This window comes from Lepisosteus oculatus, chromosome 9 (assembly GCF_040954835.1).
Source record: "Lepisosteus oculatus isolate fLepOcu1 chromosome 9, fLepOcu1.hap2, whole genome shotgun sequence".
In the NCBI taxonomy this organism is placed as follows: Eukaryota; Metazoa; Chordata; class Actinopteri; order Semionotiformes; family Lepisosteidae; genus Lepisosteus; species Lepisosteus oculatus.
The window spans coordinates 43664237-43687555 of NC_090704.1; the positions used below are offsets into that span (position 1 = coordinate 43664237).

At 39.4% G+C, this 23319-nt stretch overlaps 1 long non-coding RNA gene across 1 annotated transcript; it reads right to left on the minus strand.

The window, feature by feature from the left end:
- Positions 1-2600: 2600 nt before the first annotated feature.
- Positions 2601-21331, minus strand: LOC107078450 (uncharacterized). The gene is made up of 4 exons (XR_001479383.2): positions 21215-21331; positions 17577-17690; positions 15335-15406; positions 2601-3134 (listed from the first exon to the last, which is right to left on the minus strand). It is a non-coding gene; the product is annotated as an uncharacterized lncRNA (long non-coding RNA).
- Positions 21332-23319: the final 1988 nt, after the last annotated feature.

Sequence of the window (23319 nt, forward strand, 5' to 3'; positions counted from 1 at the left end):
AGTAAAAAATTAGTTTGCCTTTTAAAGAAGATTGTGAGTACTAGACCACTCTCCTTTCTGACACATCTAAATTTTGGTTTGAGATAAACCTTTTCTGAAATGTACAAGCCAAACTAAATCATACCCATCATATTAAAGAAACAGTCTGTAAGAAACTGTTGTATTGATTTAAACTCCCATCCACTGGGAGTGATTCAGTTTTTCCAGACATTTAAAAGTTTGTGTGGAAATATCCAGTTTTGTACCAGGCTAAATCTGTCATCTGTATGGAGGATTACACAGATACTTTTGGGAAAACATACTGTACTGTAGCTACTGGAGATCTGAAACCAGACACACTTGCTTCATCTGCAGTAGACACTGTTAAAGTTTTTGAGTGTGCATGAAACGAGACAGGTCCTGTATTGAAGACAGTGATCCCATGGAAAAGAACAATAGTGTTCTGTATTTTTACTGTGTCCTTACAAATGATAATTGTAGCCATTAAATTATAATAATATAATTATAATTATAATATTAAATATGATTCTATTTGGTTAGGTAAAGAAGCATTGTGGAAATAGCTTCATATTTTTTCTTCTCCTTGCTTCAGATTTTTACTTTAAAAATTGTCAATTGTTGATTATCTACAGTAGGTGTATTGATAAGAAAAGAACACACAGCCATAAGTGATACAATGCCAGTTTTAAAAGGAGTCACCTTCACAAGATAGATAAGTATAGTCGAGTCTTAGTGCTACAGTATTTTAGTCTTTCTTCCAGTTCTATTTAGAGTTAATTTTTGAGAGTTTTATGTAAGAAGATAATGCCCCAAAGATATTTGCAAAACAAAAGAATGTGGTAAAGATGGTATTGTTATAGCTTTTCATGCAAGACAAATTTGCTATACTATGTAATTTCAAATACTGTTAAATTAATATATTGTTGGACTGTTAAGCTTAACAAATGACAAAACATGCTGTGTCCTAATACATTAGGACCTGTCATTAATACTTTCTGTGTGCAAATATATGATATACATTTTTACTATAAAATAGTTAACTCAAAAGAATAGAACAAAGCTCTCAGACAGCCGTAGAATTTTAGACATCATCTCTGTCACTCCTGGTAGTGAGCCTTGCCAAAAATGGATCCCTTGAAATTTCCTTGTCAGCTGGTACTCAGAGATAAGGAAGTGATATTTCACACTCAGACACTAATCACATTTCAGCATATTAAGTATGACTCCTTCATGAGCTTTGCAGCATTCATAAGAGCAGTTCAAAGAGACAACTTCTCACTTTGCTTCAAAATCTTCTTAACTCGAGGATGCTGATAAAAAGAGGAGGGACAGTTTCTTCTGATTTTTTTTTTGCACCCTGATCAAATGGGTGGGGTGGAAGTATTTAAAGCAAAAAGTGAAATAATTCTTTAAACAAAAGGTCTGAGATTCCCCAGGGACATAAGATGTCTATACAGTATAGCTATTTTTCCCCTTGATGTATTCTGATCTGCACTGGATTGATTAAGGAAAACAGTTCTGGCAGCTCCATCAACTCCATTTTACTTGAAAACCTGAGTTTGTATTTCAACATCCAGCCTCTCACATTTTCTGTTTACATTTGAAAGATCCAATGTAACAAACAGACACAACCCCAGTTTAAGGGCTAAACCAGTCTTTCCCCAAGAGGTACTGCACACACATAAAATTGGGTGAAACCAGTGTGACCAAATTATTGCTTGATCTGGTCAGATCACAGAAGCTAAAGCAGGCTAAGGTCAATACTGGAATGAGAGATCTCTAAAGAAATCCAGATTGCAGGGGCTGTGTTGGTAGTTTTCCTTTTAGACCACATTTTTCAAACCAGTATGATGACCAGAGTCATGTAAATGCTCATAAAACTCTGGATATTAACACCATTAAACTCCATATTTGGCTTTGTATACTCTGTCCTTCCTAAAGTTCCCTCTCAGTTCCATTTATGAAGCACTTTCTCACTTGTCCTCCAGAACTGCTGTAGTGAAGTCAAGCAAGTGGGTGGTTCCCTTCAATAGTGGATGAAGTGGGTCCCTTCTTGTTTTGGGATCTTTTGGAATTAAAAATAGTATTTAAAAAGTGTTGATTTATTTAATTATTTAAGATGCATTAAATAATTGCAAAAATAACCTTCCCATAAGGGTGATGTATATAAGAGTGATCACTCTTAGTGAATTAGTGATGCACTAAAAATCATATTAAATAAATTTTAAAAATGTCATTCTTTCCCCTCTTTGCACTGGATTGTTTTGCCCATCACGGCGTCTTGGCAGTTAAACCATTCGTTGTATCCAGCTTCTACTATAACCCTATTTTCTAAAGTCATTCATCTCCCACTTAGCCAGCGTTCATGTTCAGCCACATAACTGACTTGTACTTTGGTCAGAATGTTACCTTAAAATTGAGATGCAGACCATAGGCTAGATGTACTGTAGAAATCAGGGAACACCGACGCGACTGCACGAGAGAGGGAAAATGCTGGACACTTGACAAAAAGTGCAGACTCGACTTTGCAGTCTCTTTGGTACAGATGTGATTGATGGGGACGGAAAAGAGATCAAGTGACACAGACTCAATAGAGGGGGAGCAGAAATTCAGTGCTTTAATTAATCAGCTCGAAACATTGAGAAAATAAAGCTCTCCAGCTTTGTTTTGTTAGGCCTTGAACATCCATCCATCCATTATCAGAAAGCCACTTATTCCTGGAAAGGGTCACACAAACCCACATGATAGCACAGGGACTGGGGGAGGGATCTGTATATGGCTCTGCGTGGCACAACAGTGGAATAGTGAACTGTAAGAATGCTGTACTCTGTAATTGTGTGCTAGTGCTCCTTAAATGCTTTTGAAATACATATTTCACATCTTTCTTCTGCGGCATCCATGTTGTCATAATAGTATGGAGAAGTATGGAGAACCAGAAGATAATGTCTTCTCTTTTCCTTTCATCAAGATCAAGTTAGAATATGTGTCAGTCTGATATCTGTTCACAGTGCAAGAGCTACAAAGCAGGGCTTGAAGAAAGAAGTAAAGCCGGCAATGGGAAATATAAACACCACCTATGGCACGCTGTAGTCAAGACTCCTCCAGCTGAGTGTCAGAAATCCCAGTGCTTGCATCTAAAAAAAACAAAACAAGAAATGATAAATAATGCATCCATTTCAGTTTTTCCTTTTTTTTCTTTTAAACAATGTATGACTGTCATCAAAAATGTAACACAACACGGGCACTGTAGTCAATTCCTGAGGTGAGGTCCAGTGTGAAGCAAGATATTAGGCTTCTAATGCAGAAAACAAACCTTGTTTCACCCACCCTATTTAGCACAGCGTGAGGTTTACTTTTTTGTTTAGTTTGCATGAGCATGAAACTTTTATTTAGTGCATTATGTTTCTCAAGAGACAGGGAGGAGTGAAGCTAGAAGGCAGCTTTACTGTTGAAGGCTGGGATTGTGTTGTTTTCTTGAGATTCTTGAATCAACAGCCAGGATGAGCTGGGTGGCCTCCTCTCCTTTCTTTCTCCTCGCCTTTCTTCTGTTTTGTGCTTGCACTGTGTGGATCTCTCTGGCTCAGCAGGTGGAGCAAACATCATGCATCATAAAGTTGTGAATGGAAAGGTAGCTTCTGCACTGCTCATGATGATTGAGGACTTGTCTCATCTGACCATTTATGGTGTAATTGAACAAGTATAAATACACTCCCGACTGCCTCCAACACTGAACGCATCTTCCGTTGCTCATTTCCCTGCGCCCCAGCCACACCCTTGCAGCAGCTCCCTGGTTCATTCCTTTTAAGTGAGGGGGGTCATATCTTTGGCCAGCGCATCCATTTCCTCAGTCAGGCAAGTTAATGCCAAAATATTAAGTGCGCTATCAGATTATATTTATCAACTCATTTAGTCAATATTGGCATTTGACCAAACTATTTAAAAAATCAATTTTGTCAATCAGAAGTTCTCAATTAGTCTTTACATTCCAATGCACATGACACCCTTCTTCAACATCACCATAACCACCTGTCTTTAGTTATTTTCAAGTTTACATGTTGCTGTACATGTTGCTGTACATGGAGTTTGAGACTATTTTTTTCCATGCACACTGTAGGATTACAAGTACTCTGGTCTGTGTTTAAAATACAAACAGCATAAAGGGACACCAAGTACAAGATTAATGTTCCAGAAAAGATAGACCTATACCAGAAATACATGGATACTGTATGTTAATGTTTTCAAAAGCAGAAAATAAAATAAACATTACAATGGAAGATGGCTGATTGGTCCTTTAGGTTAGCATACATTTCGGGACACTCTATTAATGCTGAAACCTTCTCAAGATGGAGAATTGTTTAGGAGTGTTTACTTATCTAGCTTGTCACAAAAGTAACAAAAACTTCAAGGAGGTTTTAGCAGAGGTTCAGAAAAAATGACAAAAAACAAGTCACTTTCACCTCATCTATTCTAAATCATAACCATTCCAAATGTCATTTCTTGAAAGCTATATATATCATAAGTAACCCTCTTTTGTGGGTTTTGATCTCACATCTCTCCTCAACCCAACTTTCCCATTGCAGCTCCTCCAACTCTGCATGTGGGTCCCAGCCTCCTCATCCAACAGCCAGGGTGGGATAAGCCAAATTTCACCATGCCATACAATACAAATCACTTTCTTACAGATGGAAGACATTTTCCTTTCAGTTTAATAGAAACTAAATCCAGTACCCAGTTCTCAGAATTTGCTTTTATCGACTCTTTCAACGTCTTTATCAAAAACATGAACCTACTGCTGTTTTTGTTCCCTGTGGTGTGGACTCTTCAATGGCAGGCTCATATACAGAAAAGACCTGTCTAATCTGATGATTTTTAATTCATTTTAGCATATTTTCCATCGGAGGGGAGCATGCTGGGAATGATTTGTCATTGAATGGCTTTTGTGTTTTGTGTTCCACATGCAAGCTATATTGAAGTCAGCACTTCAGTGTAACTTCAGTATAACTTGCACGCATAACACGGGGACTGAGCAATGAAGAAAGAGCAGTAGGAAAATTTCAGATGTTAAATTGTGAAACCACAAACCAGGCAAACCCAGTCCCTCAAACTATTATGGTTTGGTTATCAAGAAATGAAGAAGAAAAGGCTGGGCACTGTGAAAATCAAAACCTGCCCAGTCAGTATAAAGCTTAGTGTTTATGACTCATGTGCCTGAAATACATGACAAAAAGCCCAGGTTTCTATAGCTTAGTCATGGAGGCTAACTCTAATCAGTTTCATTTTCAGACTTTAAATATTATGCTCAAGTGTATCTCTGCTGCTGATTTTGGTGGTTAAATTTCATCAAGTTAATGTACAGTATAGGAAAAATGATAACCAAGGTAAGGAGGCTGAAAATCCAATCTTCCAATGTCACTAGAAGTAGGCAAAGATCTAACAATTACATGGCACGAACATTCCTTTGCTTTGGCACATGTTTATCCTTGTTGCTTTTACTGGATAACCTCAAACATGCCAGACGGTGATGACTCTGTAAGACCATTTCTTTTGGAATACTGATTGGCAGGACCATATTAGATCTTCAAAGTGGAGCCTCTCAGAAAATAAGTAATTGAAATTAAGACTGAAAAAATCCCATTCTCTGACAGACCTAATTCTGGGGGGATGCAATTCAATTGAATGGCATCAGATACACAGCTTCCTGTTACTTGTCTGAAACATTAAGAACATTTGGTATTAAACGTATTCTTAAAAAAACTTGAGAGGGATAGTGACAACCAATCCCTACTAATTCACCCCAGCTAGCCTAACTTGTAATCATTCCACATCATTTCCAAAAGCTAGAAATACCACATGAAAAACTCTTCACATTTTTCCTACACCAGGCAGTTTTAGCCAAATTCCACAATGCTTAAACACACAATAAGCATTCACAAATACAATTATTTTGTATTGTTATTGCTCAGTCCTATGGTGTATGCTTGTATATTTGCTCTATTACTTGAGCACCCATGCTCTCTTATTTTTCAATATTAAACGACTTACCTGTAGTACGATCTGTGCCATCAATGTGACTTGTCATTTTTATTGGACTGCATCCCAGCTTTGGTGCTCATGACAATAAAGGCATTTTCAATTTAAGATCACTTTTATTGCATTTGTCAGAGCTCAGTATGCTGCGCCTTTCACAGTGCTGCTAAATTAGTCAACCTGGGTTGATTAGCAACAAATAAATATTATTAAAAACGCAGAACGTTATCTTTTTTTAATCCTGTAATTATATCCTCACAAAATTAGATCATACATTCTCTGCTCGCTATCCCTAATCCTCTAAATATCATTTGATGACAGAGAGATAAAGATATATCATGTGGTATTAAGTGGGGTATTGAGTTACTGTAGATTCTGGAACATGATCTAAGAAAATTCTAAAAGCACAAGAGGACTTTCTTATGTAATGCACCATCTTCAAGTTTTTAATTTTATTACTCAGAGATGTCAAGCCTTTCCTACCTTCCAAGCAGCTACTTTACATTTTACAGTTCCGCTGTGTCTGTGCTTTGTAGACTCTATGTAGAATATTTACCTTACAATGCAGGCTAGATATACCTTCTCTAGGTTTCTGGATTTTACATTTCTGAAGACGTAATTCATGTCAGCAAGGCACAGACAAAACATATATGCAAGCGTGCTTAGCATTTATTAAAAAATCAGAAACCTTTGCATGCATCTTCACATATTCAGTGTGGATGTTCGAGATATTAAAAAGGGAACTTAATATTTCCGATTAATGAGAATTCAGTTGAAAAAAAAAAGCCACTGACATTCTGGCTTCTGTTTTCAGAGCGAACACCACAGAAAGAGAGGATTCCATCTGACTAAAGACGCAGATTAAGGAGACCTACATGTTCAGCACATAGGGAAGCATCTGACCTGTATCATGTTGACACAAACAGTGCTAAAATACGAAGCCCACGAATTACATGATTTGTGTTTCTCATTAAGTTATCGTAGGGAGGACTGTCATAAGAAAAAAACATATTAGCGGCAGGTGTTTTAGAAGTAACAGCTTAGCCTCCTCTGCATGGATATGTTCACATCAACAACTTAAAAATAGCCACTAGGGGCAGAAGAAACAGTCCCTCCAGTAAATAGCACAGTCATGTGGAAATATGGGCTTCAATAATTCAGAGCTACTTCAAAGCAGGATATTAGTTGTTTAACTATGAAACTCAGATGGTTCTGAGTTGCCATGGCAATGAGGCATAGCATTGCTTTGGTATTTTACTGACTCACACTTCAGTACAAATATTCATGCTTCTGCAATTTGACCTGCTTACTGGCTGAGTGGCGATGTGGCTTTTTTAAATAAATTATACCCTGGGCCTGGGCTATTTAGATATAGAAAAACTATGGTTTGTAAACAACACAGTATGACCCAAAGGTGAGGAAAGTTATAACACAGCCCTGGGTGTTTCGTATCGGACTATACAAAGTTTGTGGGTTTCTTGACAAAGCTACTGTACCTAGCCATGTTGTGGAAGGTCATTCCTTGGCTTACTGTAAATAAATGGTTAAAAGCTAGACAATCCGAACAGCCTGCTTTTGTTTGTAACATTCTTTGAAACCCTCAGTGTTCTTTGAGTCCATTTGGAATGAACACAGTTTAACAAAATAAAGACAAAAAATCAGCTTTCCTCCCACCGTCAGGAAAGCCAAATTGTTTATACAAGATCTAAGAGCTTTAGAAAAGAGCTAAACACATTGATTCACATACTGTGGTTTAGTAAATCAATAGAAATCCACTGTAAAACAAGGTCCGGCCCTGTTTCAGGCTCGATGACATGACATCCACACAACAACAGCCTTTTGACATGCTGAATTTCTGCTCCAGAATGTGCTGGGAGCTGGGAAGATAACAAATTGCACATTTATATGTCACATTTCATTCACCACCAAATGTTGAAAATAAAATATAACCGCTAATATAAAAAACACCATTAAGCACAAGTATTAAGAAAAAAACATTTCAAATTTCTCCTTCATATGAGATACTGTAGACTGTTGTGTCATGTAGAGATATTTCACCATCTTAACTTTGCAATACTTTTAATTTTTAGTTGTTGAACATTGTAGTTCTAATTATTTCATTGTAGAGTACATTGGTTTTGATGCACGCAGCTAGATGACTAAAAGATTAAAAGAAAACATTTGTGGTTTATGACTACTGGGTTTCTAACCTTGTTTTGTACAAGACTGTCATTTTTATTTAGAAAATGTTTTCATTTACTCTGTGGTGTGGTATAAAAAGAACATCCTAAATTCACAAAAAAACACGCTCAAGTAACTAATTTTATATATCACAAGTGTCCTACAAGTAAGAAGCCAATGCTCTCTCTAGATACCTCAGTTCTTATCTGGGTGGGTATTTGAAAGTTGCTTCTATCTGAAATTTGTTTGGAGCAGTAAAATAAAACAACTATGGCAAGTTAAGCTTTTAAAAAACTATAATGTGGGTGAACATGAACTACATAATACAGTCCCTTTTGCTCTTAAACAGTCACTTTATGAAGAAGTTATTAGATAGGCACTGAGCTAAATATTCTTCTTGTTCACGTAAAGAAAGCCTGCCCTTCACATGTGGCAGTTTCTCATATTTCTTTGTCCATTTGACTTCTCATAAATTCTACCCTTTTGTTTCCTGCATCTTGTACAGTGACTTGTAAAAAAACAGTTAATGGATTTTACAACAGAGCTGGGAACACCCTCAGTAACTATGACATTTACTATTCTGCAGAGCCCTGATGTTTTTATTGAAGGAGAAAGTCCAGTTAAGCCCAGCCTGTCCTTCCTAAGCTCTGTCCACATATCTCTTATCAAGGCTTCATTGATAAATGAACCCATTGTTTGGCAAATAATTAGCTCAACTGACCCTTCTTTGAAAAAGCACTTTAATCCTGCACTCTCATGGACATCAGGTAAATCTAAGCAATGGATCTTTAGTTTGGACAGATAATTGTATATTGTGATATTTAATGTGGATATATTTGCGTTCCTTTAATTATTGTTCAATCATTTCAGTGTTGCAATAACTTTAAGCACCTTTAAGGCATCCTTGAGCACAGATGAGAGAGCCTGGGATAATCACAAAGCCTTGATAATAACTGGACACAAAGGTGTGCTGTCCCTACTTGTAGGCCATACATACTGTACAGCAAAGCAAAGCAAGCCAGATTACAACTTGCTTGGTGTGTGTGTTGGGGGTCAGAGACAGTGTGTGTGGGGAGGGGTGATGAGGAAGCTCGAGGTGTTGCACAAACATATTTGTTCAAAAACACCTGCGCCGTTTGGCTTTTAAAAGAAAAACCAGAAGGAGAACAAGAAATGCCTGACTCTTTCCTTTTCTTTTTCCTCGGTGAAGGGTACCTGCCGTGCAAGGGTTTCAAATCGAGGCAAAGGGCAGGGTGTACACACTGCGGTTTTGCTCCGCTGAAACAACGTTGTGACTGCAATCTGAGCTGGCTGGAATTCCGCTGTAACCTCAGCGCTGGGCTTCTGTTCTCCTCTCGATCTCGCACGGAAAGCTGTTCTGCATGAGGCCAAAAAAGTGAAGTCTGGAGGAAGTTGAGAGAAAAGCAAAATCCCATTTTGCAAATCTTATATTTACATCTATTCAGCTCATTTAAGAAAGCAAAATGCCATAAAGTTGATGCTTGAAACTTGGCCATGTGTACCTCCCGCTGCACACAATACTGACTGAAGCACTGAGCTGGGGCTACATATTCAGTACAATGGTAGATCAACACAGAAGGCTTTCACAACAGACACTCTTTTACAGTGCTGTTTAGGTATTTCTTGCTCAGTTTTTTATCTTCATATTAGTATTTTTTTTTCCACTTGCAGTTTGCAAAGATGACTTGGCGTGGTGTAAAACAGCAAATATATTATCTAGGGTTTTGCTGCAGTATGCAGTATTTTATGTGTTGCATGATGCAATATAGTCAGCAGAGAAAAGTGTCATGAGAGTCACGGATTAAGAGATTTAGGATTAAAAGAATCTTTTTTTTCTTGCAAATGGTACGACACAAGTTTATTTGTATTTTTACATTGTACTATTAAAATTGGTTATGGTTATAAGACAAGCTGTGGTGTATAGTAACTACATTTTTGGAATCTTTTTGTTGCTAGTATTCTGAGACAGTGCCCATACTTATATCAAGAGAACGTAGCAAGCAGTTTTTAATAAAATGTACTTTCCAATCCTGATGATTTTAAAGACTTGTTCGCAGGACAGAATCATATCCTTTTACCTGACTTGCTGGACAAACTTTTCTTTTTCCTTGTTAATGTTTTCAAAGGCCCATCACGAGGTGGTTATTTCATTTCATTTCAGTTTTATTGGGCTTCCCCTGTCACCCGTTATATTTTAATGAAACAGATTGGACTTTTTATTTAAACATCTGGTAACAGCTGCAAGAAAATTAATTAAAAGCCGTCAGAGTGAGAGTCAACACTTTCCTGGATAAATCCGATAATGTATAAAGTTTGCTTGAAATGAAACATTAATAAATCCCTTTGCTCCACTAACTCCAAAAAGCAAAGTGCTAAGACAAGGTTCACTTATAGAAACTCCAGATGAGCATGTTGTAGTCTGGCAGCTTTGGTCTTAATACTCTTCATAACCTCCCATTCAGAGCACTTTCAGTATATGTATTGGTTTTAAATGAGCTGGACACAGAACATGGGTGAACTGGAATAGGGGCCATACCTGTAGAATGGAAGCTGAGTTTAGAGTATGGGGAGAGTCTGGGGTATGAGTGTTTAAGGTCCAAAGTAAAGGGTTGTGCAGCAGCACAATCAGATTTCGTTATACTTGCCCACTTTTGAATATTCAGCTGTACATGACTAAGCTTTATGGCGGTAGTAGTTCAGGTGGGTAGCTGCGTCAGCATGCGTAGGCTGCAAAGGAACAAGTAATAGGTTTATTCCATGCTGAAAAAAAGAAGAAAGAGAACACAACGTTTCGGCCGTTGAGCCTTCTTCAGGTGTGACTCACACCTGAAGAAGGCTCCACGGCCGAAACGTTGTGTTCTCTTTCTTCTTTTTTTCAGCATGGAATAAACCTATTACTTGTTCCTAAGCTTTATGGCGGCAGGAGAGAATGGGACATGTGCCACCCCTCGCAGTCTCTGCACAGGTGTATCACTCTGCTGCGGGTGGGCACGTCTTCCTCAGCACATTGAGCGCTGACTGTAGTGGTGGTGTGTCTCTCACTGATGTCAGGGCTGGCCTGCAGACTCCTGGCAAATCACAGAGGAGTAAGGGTCTGCCAGGAAGCCAGCAGAGCCCTGGCTGACTACTCTCGGCCCCATCCCTGGTGCACTCAGCCAGCTGTGTGCTGCTGCTTGGTGAATCCCAGTTAGAGCCAGCAAGTTCCGTGGCCAAGAGTCGAACTGGAGAGGTCAGGACAATAGGGCTTAAGCCGAGCTCTGAGCCAAACAGTATTCATCTAGGAAAGAGGCGCGTTGATCAAGCATTAGAATTATTTTTTATTTTATGGTTTTTAAATTACATTGGTGTTGAGTGGAAGCTGGCCTTTTTTTTTACTGTGCTGTGGATTTCTCTGTTGAGGACACAAACCAGCCCGGAAGGGACTGTACGTCAGCACCATGTTTGTCCAGCAGATTTACAGACTCACAGATGGGTTTTAATGACTTCTCACTGGAAGGATATGGTACCACAAGGCAGTTAAAAAACTAAAGTGATGCTTCCATGGCAACACGGCTGTTTTACGTGGCGATAAAAGTTGGGTTCATAATCAGAGTGATAGTCTTTCTGTATTATTTGGAGAACCTTCCTCTTTTAGCGGTCTGTGTCGTAAAAATATCACGTTTGCTCTTTGAATGAAGCAAAACGTAATTCATCATATTGCTTATTCGTTAAATTGCTTCATTTCTCTGGTCTCCATGTCTTTTTTCAACTCAAAAGGTGTAATTTTAAACGAGGGGACCAACACAGCTCTAGAAAACCAATGCCGTGGTTGAATTCAGCTCCATGACTTGGGGAATTGCTGGCAAACAAAATAATGAAATGCACTCTAGTCTATACAGTATATAACTGCTTCAGATTTGACAAAGGAAAGCTCCCTAGCCTATCTGAAGCTAAGTTATTCTTTTTTAAAAAGTCATTTTTGCTTGAATAGTTGGAATATATGAGACTTTAAAGATCTTTAAAATCTTACCAATGTGGTCGCCAAGAGATCCCCCAAATAAGATGATTAATACAAGATTTATTTTTGCAATTTGTTTGGGACCCAACTTCTAAATTTCTCACGAACAGAACAAAAGAAGCCAGGGTATTGGCATCTATAACAGGACTGGGTAGCTTGTTCCAGACACAATCCTTTGTGTAAATAAAGTGCCTCTTGTTCCCTCTTTTAAATGCACAGTTTCTGTCCTCTGATTCATGGTTCACTGTTTATTCAGGAAATGAACAGTTTTCTATTCTAAAGGTAGAACAGAAATAGAAAAGGCACTATTCTAAATTCACTAGGAATGACAACACCCAAGATGAAAGCGACACGGAGCGAAATTGTGGCTTCACCTGCTCGGCTGAGGGCTGGCTTCCTGGCCAGAGGACAAGGAGACCAGAAGCCCCCTCAGGGTGACCGAGGGGCAGCTGCAGAGGGGGAGATGGGGTGGAGGTGGGATGCAAGAGAGAGAGATGGGGATCTCGCAGGTATTTATAGCGTTTGGGAGAGGAATGGATGTCAGGAGCAATTGCTAATTACTGACAGCTGAGTCTGATTGAACTTGGTTGCTGTCATCCCTCCCGAACTTTTGTTACAAACTCGGTTTAGGTCATAATAATGCCTAAATCTAGTTCATTGACATAGTAAATGAAAAAGAGCAGTAGTCCTAGTTAAGATCCTTGTGGTCCCCTGCTACTTTTGTCCCACAAATTTCAGCTTTTACCTCTGTACCCTCTGCTTCTTATACATTAACCAATTCCCATTCCAAAAACATCTAATAGACTCGTGTTTAAAATTCTTGATTGCAGTTGCTTGTTCAAAGACCTCAGACATGTTACTTAAGCAAGACCATCCTGTTCTAAACTCATGCTGACGTGCAGATGTTCTGACTATTATTTTTCCATAACCTTATATATAATAGGACTAAAGCACAATGTTCTAGAATTACTTGTTCAGCTATGTCTCTGTTCTTTATTGGATTGGTTTTACATTAGCATTTTTCCAGTCAACTGGTGTTAGTTACTCCTGTTTTGAGCAACTTTTAGGAGAGTTTTGTAACATCACTTGTTTCCTTAAGTACCACTGGTAGAATACAGTCAGTTCCTGGAGAGTTGTTTATCATATGTGCTTCTTTTACCTAACATGTATTTCTCTTGAATGCTGATATTTATTATTTATATTTTTACGTAGCCCTGGACATGTTGTCAGTTCGTGATAGAAGTATTCATAATTGTCTTAAGGTGGAGTTGTAATTATTTCTCATTACTCAAGCCATCAGTTGGCAACGTTGTTCCTTTCCAAACAGTGATTTGGATTGAACGGGACAGAACATATGGTAAGGCTTAGTCAAGAATGAATTAAAAATTCAAAAGAAATTACAAAGAATGTGCTTATGTTAAGTTTGTCAGTAGGCTTTACCTTAATAGAGGTCTTTTGTAAACTGAAAAAATGTGCCTGACATTTCAAATTTTAGTATTTTTTTTTCAAAAATCATTCAGCTTCTGAAAATCTAGAAACATCTAAGAATCATATACTTTCTCAAAACCTCAGGATTGCTGACCGATTGAATATTAACATTGTTGCATCGATCTCAGGTTTGATCATGTTCATGTGCTCCAAATAATCTCCAATAGTCTTCCTTTAGAACAGCACAGAGTCTGGGAACAGGTGTACAAACACTTCCACTGGAACTTGGGAAAGACCACGAGATTTTACTATTTCAAAAGGATAATTAAAGAGAAATACTGTACCCAGAATGGGGCTTTAGAATTTGAATGTTTTTTCATTTTTATAAAGTATATCTGGAAGGATCCAGTACTCTACAACAGACACCAAGAATTTATTGGCTTGTATCCTTACATAACATTCCACCTGGCTGAAGGTATAAACCATACAGGAAGTCTCTCTTGGAAAACTAGAGTAGAAGCAGTAAATCTGTAATATTTGCATTTCTTTACGAACCAGATGGTTATGATTAGCAAGGGTGAGGATTTGATCTTGGCTTCGGTATAAAGTAATGGGTAAGAATCTCATAAATCACTCCATGGGGCGAGGGCAGACAGAAAAGACGTTCATGTTATCACTTCATTCCGTGGCTTAGCGCTGCAGTATATCAGTCTACTTGTATCTTCGCGCGTTAGTCTGCTGAAATGGCACTTTTGGGTCTCTGGGAGGCAGCTACCGCCAGGAATATTTTACCTCTCAGGCGAAAGGAAAACGGTTCAGATCTGAAACTGAATATGCACTGGGCAGCGGGTTTGTCCTGCCCGTGTTACCTCAATTAACGTGAAATTAATTAACCAGTGTGGTTAAGTTCCGAAAGGAACTCGGGGAGTTTTTAACAGACCTTAACAGTTCTGATAAAGGCATGATTCCAGTACGTTCAGGGGTACACCCCAGATCTCTGTCTTGTGTAACTGCAGTATGACCCACTATCCCTTGGTGCCTGTGAGTCTCTCATCAAAGGGGCCGCGGAAAATCTGGCACTAATAATCCTTTACCTGCACAACAATATTTCACACTTTACACACACCAAGCGATGCCTTTTTTCCCCTCTTGCCGTACTGTAGTTACGTGCTCAGCTCCTCGCTTAAAATAAAACTGTAAAAACCTTTATGCTGCTATCTCATTTTCATTCAATCTTGTTTTAATTTAGTCAGCTCCGACAAACGAGCTGTAAATAGTTGTGGTGTGCTACACGTCTCATTGGCTAGATTGCAATTAATCAGGAAGTTATTAGGCGTTCCGGTGCATTATGTTTTTTTTTCCCTAGCATCTTTAACGTTTAGTAAATAATGAGCGAACAATTTGAAATGGCACCGTAAACACATATTTTATTTATTTCACATAAGACACAGTAAGACATACTCATTTTCTCCTTTACTGTTGTTGTCACTATACTATAGATCATTGAGTGTCTGTAAGGGTTGCTTAAAAAAAGAATCACTTCATTCCGTCTGTGTGCGAGTGTGAGAGAAAACTGTTTTCTATTCTGCATTATCCGGTTCGCCAGTTCAGTCGGGTTTTGTTTGTCTGAAGGGTTAAAGCCCCCCATGCAAGTTTAGAATAAACACAATGACAACTCACACTGTGTGTTTCAGCGGTTGTGTATCTGGCTGCTTTAGGTCTTGACTGCGTTCTCTGGCTGATCCTGATAGCCTGTGAAGAAAAAATGTTCATGTAGCGAATAGGAGAGCAGGAGGCGTGTTGGTATCACAGCACGGAGACTGACAGTTTCTAAATGACTGGTACTATATACAGTAAAACATTAACTCAGGCACTCATCGCACAATGGACACTTAAAAAGATCCCCCAAAAGCACAATTTCAGGTGGCAGATTTGACTTTGGAATGGATAAATGTGGCCAGCTAAAAACAACCAAAATAAACGACATCAAGGGTTTCAAAATGCCTGTGCCTGGGCGAGTGAGCAGACACACGATGACAGGAAGTAAACAGTGGTCCGGCAGAGAGGCCTTAAGAGAGCTGAGGAAAATGCCCATTGCCAGGGATTAATGGCGCGCAATGTGTGTTTTTACAGCTCGTATCGATCAAAAATAAAAAAAGAGCTCTGTTGATTTGGCCTTCAAGAACTGACAAATGTTTCACCCCTTTCTTCTGGGTACCCAGTTTAAGGTTCTGCAACTATGGAGGCTGGATCTGGGTGGGGACTGCTGGTCTTTTAGCATACATGCAGACATGTCCTGCAAACAACCTCAAATCTCCTTGTTAATTTGTAGAACACCTCATTCTTTACTTTTTTTATACATGCTTTTAGATAACTTGGGAGGTAACTTGGAGGTAACCCATTTTTCCTAAATAGCATACATTCTTCCCTTAACTTTTGCCATAATTAGATTTTTTTGGATTCATGTGGAAAATAACTTAACAACTGCGGTAATTCAAATATAGACGGATGTTCTAAGCCTTATTTGTTCTGAAACAAATTACGTAAAGTGTGTTTTTACTGAAAAAACTTAAACATGTTAATTAGTCTTTAATTCCGGACATCCAGTGCTTCCAGCTCTCAGTCCAGGGCTATGTCAACTGTACCAGAGAAGGTACTGTACAATAAAATGGCATTTGATCATCTGGTAACGGTTTTAAGTGCTTCTGAGGACTTTAAACATACCGTGTCAGTACTATTCCATGGCATTGGTGCTATTTCAAGTGTTTTCTAATGTGTCTGTGCAAGGGTCACAGGTAGTTCAGTGCAGGACTCAATCTCCTGATGTCACACAACACACATTTCATTCCTCTCCAAAGACCTGAACTGCGCAACACTGTTTACTTCAATGATAAAAACCCAGTTTAGTTTTTAAGGACCTAGCATGGGAATTTATCCATGAGATTAGGCTCTAGTCATTTGTTTGACCATAACTAGACAAGTCAAAGTTTCTTATCAGGTGTGGCATTTTCATTCCATTTGAGATATCCATATCAGGGGCTGTAAGAGAGCAAACATCTGTATTTGACATTCGGTTATAGTTAATTGCTTGTTAAACTTCTATTAACTACATGCGTCAGACACCAAGGAGTCTCTTGATAAAGCTGTCCATTAGTTGTTGTTTTTTTCTCCACTCACTTAATTACTGATAATAGAGCGCCCGTGACAGCTGCCCACATAGTTTGTGTCTGATCGGTAGGTCAGTAACATCTAACTGGAATTGCAAAGTTTAAAAGAAGTGCTGTTTGGTATTTCATGTTAACGGAGATCTTTGGAATACTGCGATCATTATTACATTGGCTTAAATAAATTGCTCAGCATACAAAAATGTCATCCAAGCTACCGTACTTAATGTTTGAAAAATAAAACTCAAACAAGATTGCTTTACATGTTGGGGTCCTGGAAAACCAGAGGGAAATGTGCTGCATTTTCTGACTCGTTGTGCGATTCATGCAGCATGTCGTGAAAACTCGAGAGAATAAGTCAACTTTCAGTCGGGGCTATTTTCAATTTATCTGACCTTAGGAAGTCTTAACTAAAATTAAATCGCCATTTTCCAACACTGAAATAAGTATTTGTTTTCACTCATTGCTTAATGGGTTTTAAAGAGTTACGGTATCTCTCATTCAGCTCCTGAGCAGTATGCTTTTTCCGTGTGTTTCTACTCTTGATTTATCATAAGTGATTGTATGGAGTATTTTTTAATCACAGGTAGTCGGGGACTGTGATCCTGTGATCGCAATGCAAATTAAGATTACACAATTTTTTTTGTTGTTTTTTTGGTCACAACAAACGCCTTGTCATTAAAAACAAACGCCTAGTCTTGTGTTGCAGTTAATTTTCTGTACTGAAATTACAGGAAAAGAAGTCAGGGGTTGCTTACCTTAACCTTTCCTGTGTGAATTGCCCGCTTGTTTCAGATTGCCATTCTGTTCCTGCCCGACTGAAACAGTCAAGTTTTACATGTATGACCTCTGACTTCTCTCTGTTTATGGTTCTGAAATGAGAAAAACTGTGACACTGAACCCTTTGCTTAAACTAGAACAGAGATATTCAGTGAAGTTTCAAATTTAGTGCCAAAAACCCAATTTTGAACTGATTATCAGCAGGACAACCACATTTTGTTTTGAGGACAATATTCAGAAAAGCAAATCTGGGAGGCGTGGTGCTTTTGTATTGAATTGTGTTTTTGTTTGTTTAGTCTTGTTTAAAGCTGTCATGCCGTTTGCTGACAAAGACAGTCATACACATTTATCCCGTTTTTGCAGACAGTTAATCTTGTTGAAGGGAAATAATATTTGAAGATAAAGTTATCAACTTTCAGGAGTGTCATTGACACACAGCGGGGGAAACAAATCAAACCTATAGTTGTTTTGTTTTTGTTTTTTGGGAGTTTCAGCTACTGTATGTAAATCCTAAAAAGCTGCCTAAAGGGAAAGCAAAAAAATATGACTGTAATAATTCTTTATCATATCAACTCTTATATCCTTGTTGATTATGCCAGGTGTCATCACCAGCTTTCATCCTTAGTCAGAGGTTGAGAAGATAATTCAGTCTGTCTTGCTTGCGATTGTGATAGAGAAGCCTTTGCCAGAAAAAAATGAGACATTTGCCGTCGCCGTTTCTTTATTGTTGAAGCTAAAAGCCAGACAGTAAATCCACTGCAGCTAAGTAAAGGTACTAAGCAGACAGTCAGTTGACAGAGAAAAATACAGGGTTCATGTGGAAATAATGACACGCTGCTGAACGGAGTTGGTAAATCATTTATAACTGGCATGCGCTTTTAGATGTTTCCGTAATTCAGCACCCCGCAGTTCAGTACACTGCACTTTATTGTGTGGATCACTGTCTCCCTCCAGAGGACAAATCGATATCTGCAGTATTATGTGGAAAGTCGCACTTCAACTGTGTTTTAAATGCCTCACGTGAATTTCCCCCTTTCAAGCTGGAGGACAACATATAGTCTTGCGATCAGCAATACCCTCATCTACACCTGGACAAAGATTTTCTTTCCTAAATTCACGTAGGTACTACTCACACAGTTGTTATTTCAGTGTTGGGTACAGGGAATGCAGGCTGGTTTGTATCTACAGAATGCGTAAACATTGATAACAAGGAAGAACAAGAAAAGCCCAATGCTGGTGATCTTTTTTCCTGCAAAACGTTTCCTCTCAATCGTTTTTTCAACAAAACTTTAGGAAGAACAGCAAACATCCTTCTTCAGGATGCTTGAAATCGTGCGCTTGCTGGCCATTTCCTCCCTAGGTGTCTGCTCTGAGGATGCGCTGTCACTGCCGAACAAACAGAGACAAGGTTCAGCAGCCACAGCCACAGAGGAGGGAGAGAGGAAGTATAGAGAACTGACAGTTTACAGCTGTTGTTCTCCAAAAGAAATTGCCCCCCCCACACATGTCCTCATCTACAGCCTCCATGAACCCCCAGCCTCGATGTCTTTGATCTAGTCCAGCTAGCACGCAGGCAGGCCCTGGGTCTCCTCGGGGGTGATTCCATTGTGGTGACAGTTCAGGAACTGAGGAAGTCCAGTCAGTGAGCTCCCATTCACTAGTGCCTCCTCTGCTTTGTTCTCCTGACTCTTTAATCATTTTCTGAAGCCAGTCTTGCCGAGAGGGGTGTAAGGAGGAAGAGAAGCGGCACAGCACAGCTGAGTTGAGCAAGTCTTACCCAAAACCCGAGCTTTCAGACTCAGAGCCTGTTACAGACATTTTACCCTTGTTTTGCGCTGGCCCACATCAAACAGAGAAAACCTGCTGAGCCCTCTGTGAATGAGGGCAACCGTTATCTCTCCATTCAGCAATTCAAAACCATTTAGTCTGAGTATGATAGGTATATTTTAGAAGTTATTGCAGTACGCTGTAGCACGTAATGAATATAATCTATAACACTAGAGCACAGAACTTCTGTAGTTCAATGTCCATTGTTTTCTACCTGTCCACCTGGCTGTGATTTTGCATGGCTTGAACATTTTTGGCTTTTTAGTGAACACTAAAAAGGATATTTATTTTTTTGGGGAAAAACATGCATTGTATTTTATTACGTCAGTGTAGTTAGCGAACCAAATTGAGATTGAAGTCTTCCCCTCTGGCTCCATTGCTGATTAACCAGATACTCTGTAGAGCTCATTTTGTTTCAATATTCTTATTTAATAATTGTGATAGCCCACTGCCAGGCTGATCTTATCTACAGGAAGTGAGGTTAATATACACCCAGTCTTGTTCCCTACAGCTTTTAATTGTCTGGCTCCAAACTGAAGGCAGCTGAGACCTGAGTTTCTTCGGGGCTATTCTCCAACATTTCGAAACTCTGGAATACGCGGTTATGATCCTCGGGACACAAGTTGGACCAGGTTATGTTACCCAGACCCTGCTGTTTCTTATTAGCAACATGCTTAAAGCCTCTGGCTTATTTTCACCCATGGCACCAAAAGACATACAGTGTACCCCAATCTATTACTTCCCCTCCCCCATTTGCACCACCCCCAATCGCACACTACTGTATACTCTGTCTCACTCGCTGTCGAACCCCAGCAGGGAACTATTGTCACACCCTCTACTGCTACTCTGCCCTGTTCCTGGTTTCCTTGTGCTTTGCTTGTCCTTCCGGTTTGTCTTTGTGTGGGGCTATATATTTCCGGGTCACCCTTTCTTCCTCGCTTGGCATTGAGGGTTCGGATGTCCTGAGACCCGCCTAGCACCAGGTCGTCTCCTCCGCCGCCTGAGGACATCGTCTGACCTCCTGAGCCCGGGCTAACGCCGCTACGCATAGGGTCTTTATTGGTCTCCTGGCCATTCCATGGCATGCCTTCTGACATCCATGACAACTATTGCCTTTACCTAAGACAGGTGCTGTTCTACCTGTCCAGGACAATGAAGACTTGTGTAAGTTGTACAAAACAGATGTGGTTATCAACCCCTGCAGCCTCACCTCGGGGAAGAAGATGGAAGATCACAACTATTTTATTCCTTTGTTCTTGGCACCTGGAGTCATGTGAACAGGAGTCATGTGAACTAAAGTTTTCTGTGTGGAGGAAGATGTAAATCTCCCCTTGCTGCACCAATAAGCTTGAGACACTTGAACGATGCCACCACCCTTGGTCCAGGCGCACTTTGATTAAGAAGCATTATCACCCCTGTTTAAAAACCTGAAGTAATGTCCTACTGCACACAGCACTCCTGAATTAATAGTCTGCCAGGACATACAAGAAAAGCTTAATTTCCGACAGGCAGTGTCTCCTGACTTCGCTCCTCCATCCCTGACCCAGTTTATTTGCAGCAGAGGGCTGAAGCACTTGTAGGAACACACACTCTCATCAACCAACCAATCAATCAATCAGTCTTTTATTTGCCACAGCGCCTTTCATAAACTTATTGTTGAAACACTAAGGGTGTTGGAATATTATGTGATGTCAGAAGTTTATTCTATTACGCTGATTATAGTATCCATTGTAAAAAAATATCATCTTAAAGTACCAAAAGAAAGCAACCAGAATAAATAATAACTAACCGCTATGGTGTCTTTTCTTTCTCCATCCAGAGTTCGTGTCTATGCCCCTGTGCAGGGCTTTGGCTGTGTTGGGATGAGAAAATGCTCCAGTCGCTCAGCTGTCTTGCCAGCCCTGTCTGCCCCCCCTGCTCCTGAATACATAAATAAACGGTTCTCAATACCTCTCCAGACTTCAAGTTAAGGCTCTTTCAGAAGGTTAAAAATAAACACTCTGGCAAAACTGGGCAGGGAAGGCATTTAGGTGAGTGGATTAGCTGCTGTTTGAAGTCTTGAGAGCTCCTGTGCTTTGGGACATCTTTGTTGTCAGTGTAAGCCCCGTTTTTACATTTTAATTTGTTTGGGATGTTTATTTTGATGATCCTAAAATTCCCACTCCCCATGACTATTCTATGCTGTGGAGCCAAGGAAAAAGAACACAATTTTTTTTAAAAAGAAACCTCTAACTTGTTATCAAATTAGATTGGAAAGCGGGGGGTTGTGTTAAATGTTGTTGTGAATGTCTGTGTGTTGTCTTGTGTGTGTGTGTGTGTGGGGGGGTATCCACTGTGGATAACAAAATTATGGTAACTTAACACTTAGTTAAATAACACCTTTTGCTCCACAGTTTTCAGTGTGTACACACACAGTGATTTCCTGACCCATTAAAGCTTATTCCAGTCAGTCAGATCAAGCTTCAAGAACCTGAATCAAAGAGAGGATATCAGAACTCATGCTATTTAATTTGACAGTTAAAATCTGTATGATCTGCAAGAGCCTGTGATAAATAAGCTGCACTGGTGGAAGATTAAGACTTTTTGTTGCAATATGACAACCGAACACTAAGAAATTCAAATAAGAAATTCTGTCCTTGAGAAAGTTTTTTTTAAGAAGTTTCATTTGCTTGGCACTTCTGGCAGATGGATTTAGTCAAGACTAATTCCACGGCAGCAAATTGCAAAGATTGTAGAAAAATACAATGTGTCAGCAAATGTGAAGCTTCTTCAAGTGTATGTATTAATTATTAATAGCATTCAAGTAGGAAGCGGAGTCAGAGTGCACGTTGCAAACAAAGAAGTAGAATTTGTTCAGTTAATTCCACAGCCTAAACTTTTTTTCTCTCTTTTTATCATAGAATTAATCTCTACTTTCTTCCTTTGCATCTTGCATTCTGATGCAAATCCCCATTAATAATTAATTCCAAGTATATCGCACTGGCCATGCTAAAGGGTCCCAAAGCACTTTACACACAGTACAGGAGGCAACCCTCTTCCTCCACCACTGAGGTGCAGCCCCATCTGGATCAGTAGTCATTCTGCACAGCAGATCAAGTGGAGGAGAGAGAAATTGCTTCAGCAGTTTAATTTACGGGAAATTTTAGGCAAGCCAAGCTCGTACTATATGCTGAGGTTAACATCCCTAGACTTGGGATCTTTGATGACCAAATAGTTAGTAGTTTGATTTAATGTCTCATCCAACTACTGTGCTAATATGTGTACTACTACCTTGACTTGGCAGACATGGTATTATAGCATAGCATGCCTTACTGTACATGATCAAAATTCACTTGAACTGCACACACTTGAATGTGTTTAATATTAACTGGTACAGTAAATAAGCAGACTGAAGTGAAAAACGTGCCTTTAAATTTGCATGCAGTTTATGCTTTTTTCTAGTACTTGTATATTATTTTCTTTTAGAGCCTGCGTTCATTTTTTTCTTAATTAATTTAGCCATTTTTAATTTCCCCGCCTGCCCTGTAGCCTCACACCTCTTCTGTTTCATGAACCAGACTTCCCTGTCTTCCCATAGCTCAATTTACATCAAAAGGGCATTTAGCAGTTTTCTCTTAGAACTTTCCCTGTACCTTTGCTTTGATTTGATGCTCGTTATTTCTCTCTGGTGTCTCTGGTGCTGACCACCCCCAGCCGAGTTGCTGCTATACCTGAGGACACAATGTAGAAAGACACAATTGTCTTTCTTCAAGCTCTTTGACCGGGGAGAGGGGTACTGATGGTATAAAGCATTGTATCCTCCTTCAGACACAGCCAGTGCCCAGGAATAAAGAGGAGCCGTAAACCTCAATTTTCTGCAGATTAAATCAAATTAGCACACCGCTGCTCCTGAAA